Source organism: Myotis daubentonii, chromosome 3 (assembly GCF_963259705.1).
Source record: "Myotis daubentonii chromosome 3, mMyoDau2.1, whole genome shotgun sequence".
Taxonomy (NCBI): domain Eukaryota; kingdom Metazoa; phylum Chordata; class Mammalia; order Chiroptera; family Vespertilionidae; genus Myotis; species Myotis daubentonii.
Genome location: NC_081842.1, coordinates 26,022,210 through 26,027,333, shown reverse-complemented (window position 1 = coordinate 26,027,333; position 5,124 = coordinate 26,022,210). Strand labels below are relative to the sequence as shown.

General features: G+C 38.6%; 1 non-coding gene across 1 annotated transcript; it reads left to right on the top strand.

Moving 5' to 3' along the window:
- The first annotated feature begins 1,948 nt into the window (after positions 1-1,948).
- Positions 1,949-2,055, top strand: LOC132232015 (U6 spliceosomal RNA). Its single transcript, XR_009452179.1, has one exon. It is a non-coding gene; the product is annotated as a U6 spliceosomal RNA (small nuclear RNA).
- The last annotated feature ends 3,069 nt before the right edge of the window (positions 2,056-5,124 follow it).

Below are 5,124 nucleotides of genomic sequence, written 5' to 3'. Positions count from 1 at the left end.
CCCAATTCTCATTTCTTCTAAACTTTTTACCACATTTCCTAAAACATCCCTTTGGCTGTAGAAGTCATATATTTTAAAAAATAATGTTAAAAAGAAAAAGTATTTTACCTTAACCACTCTACTAAGAATCCCTCCCACCTTCTTGCCCTCACTGGATCCTGGTCTCTTCCTGGGGACACTGATTTTTATCGAGCTTCCCAGAGTGGACACTTTTTATACTGCATGACTCATGCTTCAAAGAGATGGTCAGCATCCTATTCTCTTGAGTGTTTCTTTCAGGCTTTTCCCACATCACATTCATATGAAAATCTTCTTCCTTTGACAGTGAGGCCAGACTGAACTCCACCTTGTCCTGTCACTACTGACCTTCTGGTCACTGCTTCTCTCTGAGAGATAAATTTTTAGCTCTGGCTCGTGGTTTCCTCTCTACCACAGTTCTACTATTCGTTCAGAGATGACCCAATGGACTACATTTTAATTTAGCTTCTTAAATGTCTCATTTTCTCTCTCTATTACTTCATTTATTCTTCTTTAGTCACCCAATCTCATGGCCACATCAAAGCACTTTCACTAATTCTACATTTTTCCATTTCTGGAAAGTTAAATTAAAAAACAATGCCACTTAAACACACACACACACACACAGAAACAACTATCTGCTATCCTCATTTGAGGCTCCCTAATAGTCACTACAGAAGACCTCTTCTTTCACCGCACAGGGACCCCAAGTTTTTTATTCCTTGCATGTTCTCTCAATCTTTCAGAACCTTCCTGCCTCCACTCTAGCCTCATCAATTTCATGGTATGTTATTTCAATCCATTTTTTTCTATGTCAACAACTGCACCTTTGTATTTCTCTCAGCTACCCAGCAAAATCCAATTTTGAATCACTCCATCATTCAGTATTTATGTACCTGCGCGTGGGATGTTCAGCAATTCTTATAAGGAAAAGAACCACAATGCTACAGATTAATGCCCCATAAAGTGACAGGCACCTTTAATCAAATTCTTTAAACCAGGATATAGAAATATACAGTACACTGGGTGTATATAACTAGACTTTCCAAGGAATAGTAATAAAAAACATGCAAACAAAAAGAATTTGTTTTAAGGCAATCATTGTCTATGTCTTCAACTCTCATATGGATTGTGTTCTAAATTTCACCTGTTTGAGAAATCTTATGATTTCTTAATAGCTTTTATGTCACTTACAGAACAAAGATGTATCACTCACCAAACCCAGATCATACCATGCTATACTTCCATGAGAGTATTTTCCAGGCTTAAACAAGGAAAAGTATCCTTAGTGATCGACCAGGATGTTATAAACATTTAGTCTTTCATTCTTTCTTGAACAATTTCTGTTATGATTTAACACAGCAAAGAGGGCATTGTGACCTGGGTTGGTATGTTTGACATGCATATATGTGTGATAGTGGTAGAGTAATATCATTTTTATTTAAAAACATATTGTTCCTTTCTCAATTTTGAATACAAATGCTTTCAATAGATATTCTAAGGAAGTATTTATTTGCCCCCTCCTTCTCCAGATAATGTCTAATAAATATTTTTGAGGAAAATTTTCTATGAATGTAATGAAAGTATCAAGAGAAACACTGACTTTAAAACAATGCTTCTCCCTACTCCCCACATATTTTCATACAATAAATTATTTTTTATATTCTTAATTCTCCTCTCTCATACATATCAATACCTGGAAAGAAACCACCTTTGAATAGGTAAAGTATGTTCAAGGGCTCATACCTCTTTTACATGTAATTGCATTATTTTCCAAAAGTATCAATTATTTCTAAACATATTAGATAAGAATTAAGGATAAAATTACTATATAATTTTTTTCATATTCAATGCAGTTGAGACCCACTTTATCAAATGATATCATACAGAAATCCAATTATAGCCAGTCTTCATATAAATTGTAAACCCTGCGCTCACTTCGGCAGCACATATACTAAAATTGGAACAATACAGAGAAGATTAGCATGGGCCCTGCGCAAGGATGACACGCAAATTCGTGAAGCGTTCCATATTTTTTTCCCAGGGGACCATCCTCTTGAACCACACCTTCAACGAGGGCCAGATCGAGTGGTTCTGAGCAGGCAGTGCCCTCAACAGGATGAAGGAGCTGCAGCAGTAAGGTCCCGCCCCACCCTCAGACTCCGCTTGCGTCACTGTGGAGTGCTGCACGTCGCCAGAAGCAGATCTGACCCGATCCACTCGGGCTTCCTGCACGGAGAAGGCAGGGCCAGGCCTCCTGCCCGCCTCCCTCAGCCCACGGACGGCCGATGGTTGGGGGCTTGTTAACCTGCCTTCCCGTTTTTCGTTTGGTTCAGATCCTGAGCACCTCCATGCAGCTGTATTTATTTTTGATGACAAGACTCCTATGTAAAGTTTTCTCCTGTCTGATCATTTCACTGGTGTCTGAAGGATTTTAAAGAACCTTTTGATCTTGCAAGGAAAATAAGAACCCACATCCAAAAAGAAAAATTGTAAACCCATCCTAAAAAATACATGTGGCTATAGATTTATACATATATTTTTTAAACAGTATTTAAATTAAGATTTGCACAAGGAGCATATATACCACTTGCTGAGTAGAGGTAAAGAAAAGGAAAGTAGATGGTCTGTGGGCAGGGTAGAATATCTGTATCTGTGAAATTTTACTTAAATATATCAATCAAATATGGGAATGTGCTAACATTAGTAAAATTATCAGGAGAACGCATTTATAGATGCTCAATATATCTAAATATTTTATACTAAAAAAAATCTAAATATTTCCCTGGCCAGTTTAGCAATGGTTGGAGCTTTGGCATGACGACTGAAGGTCCTTGGGTTCGATTCCAGATCAAGGGCACATACCTTGGTTTCAGGCTCCATCCCTAGTCCCCAGGTCAGGGCGTATGCTGGTGGTCACCAATTGATGTGTCTCTCTCACATCGATGTCTCTCTCTCTCCCCCTCCTCTACTCTGTATAAAAATCATTGGAGAAATATCCTCAGGTAAGGATTAAAAAAAAATTTAGCTATCAGGAAGGAGGCATAAAACTATAGATATCAATGTATTTGAACAGATGCCTAATGAATCATATTGAAAGATGAGAAGCTCCTATGGAATTTCTGCATTAGACAATAAACACATAAATAGTTATAATACAAGTGTGAAAAATACATATAGTAAATATAAGTAAGAAAAATAAAGATTGAGAAGAACTGTGCTTTGAGGGGGATACACTCCCTGTCAATATAGGCTGTCACATCTCAGTTCCAGCTGAGTACTGCTGTGGTGCAATATGGTTCTGTTATCGTTGTAATTAGCTACTTAATATTAATAACAGAAAGAGATCCAAGGGGAGGCCAGGCATTATAAGCATGATCATCTGAGCAGCTTCACCAGGAAGTTACCGTTTCACCCTCCCCAGGGAATCACTGGTCCATTCCCAGCAGATCACTGGGGGAAGGGATCAGACAAAGGGGGAGATGGGCACATGCACAGTGAAGTCAGGGTGCCACAGGAGAGGTGCTTGTCTGCCAGTCTAGCCTGGGGAACAATGGATTGGTTAGGAGGTTGGAGCCACTGCAAAGGCACAAAATCTTGGAAAGGTAACATCCCCAGACAAAGAGTTCCCTCTCACTTCTTCTTGTGCTCCTTTGCTCCGTGACCTTCACTCACCTGTGTGCACACCTGCTCTCTCTCCATAGTCATGTGGCCTTAAGCAGCCTCATGGCCCATGGCCATGCAGACCCCATACACGATGGACTGTAGTTGGATACACAAGCTAAACCAGCCCAATGCTGAACTGGAATGTGCTTTAATGTGGAGCAGAAATTCTGGGTAGTGCCCTTAATCCTGGCCCTGCCAAAGTCAAGATTGGCCTTCTTCCATGGCAAGATGGACGAAGAGGGGAACCTCCTTAAGAGTTTCAGAGACCCATATGCTCTAATTGTTCTTTTCAAACAATTGCTGAAACTCAAATATTTAGGTAAATGTGATTCGCTTTATCCAGTTACAAAATAAATATTTACTGTTAGAAATTGTAATAACACAGGAAATGTGGTTTTCTTTGTGTATGATTTTTCAAGCATGACTTGGGAGCAGACACATTTCATCTATATGGGTCCTTATCATAAAATGCTGTCCTGTCCTTCATTTTCTGTGAAATCACCTTAATGTATTGCACCAAATTTTAAACTAAAAATATTCGATTTAATTTGCATCTATATTTCTGATCAATTTCTTTTTGATACAAAAGCAATAATATTTTCAAATCCAAAATTTAAATAATCTTATAACATATTTAAAGAGTATTAAATACTATGAATGGTTTTAAGAAAGACTGCCTGGACTAAACATTTCACTACTCTTATCACTTAGTATCAATGTTACAACCTAGACTTACTGACGTAAAGTGCTTAGCGTAAGTGCTTAAAATTTTCACATCCATCTGGCTCTTACACCCTCCAGGAAACCCTTGAAGACAGAATTTGTTCCTTCACTTGGGCTGGAGCCACAGAGACAATGAGACAGAATCTTGTACAAATTGATATGATTTCATCCCTGCTGTCATTGGATATGCGCTCTGGTTGGCAATAGAATGTGAAGCATGCTCTTCATGTTGCCATACTTGAGGGCAGCATTGGATTGAATGATCTACATCAGTGGTTCTCAACCTTCCTAATGCCGCAACCCTATAATATAGTTTCTCACGTTGTGGTGACCCCCAACCATAAAATTATTTTTGTTGCTACTTCATAACTGTAATGTTGCTACTGTTATGAATCGTAATGTAAATATCTGATATGCAGGATGTATTTTCATTGTTACAAATTGAACGTAATTAATCACAAAACAATATGTAATTATATATGTGTTTTCTGATGGTCTTAGGCGACCCCTGTGAAAGGGTCAGTCGACCCCCAAAGGGGTTGCGACCCACAGGTTGAGAACCACTGATCTACATGGAAAGTATTCAAAAAGCTTAGCAGAATTAAGAAAGCCTTCGGGTGATTAACCCCCAGCCCACATTTCCACATCTTTAGAGCTAACTTTTGATGCTTTGGTTGTGGCTAATACCTCTTTGTCAGTCGTTTCTATGAAAAAAAA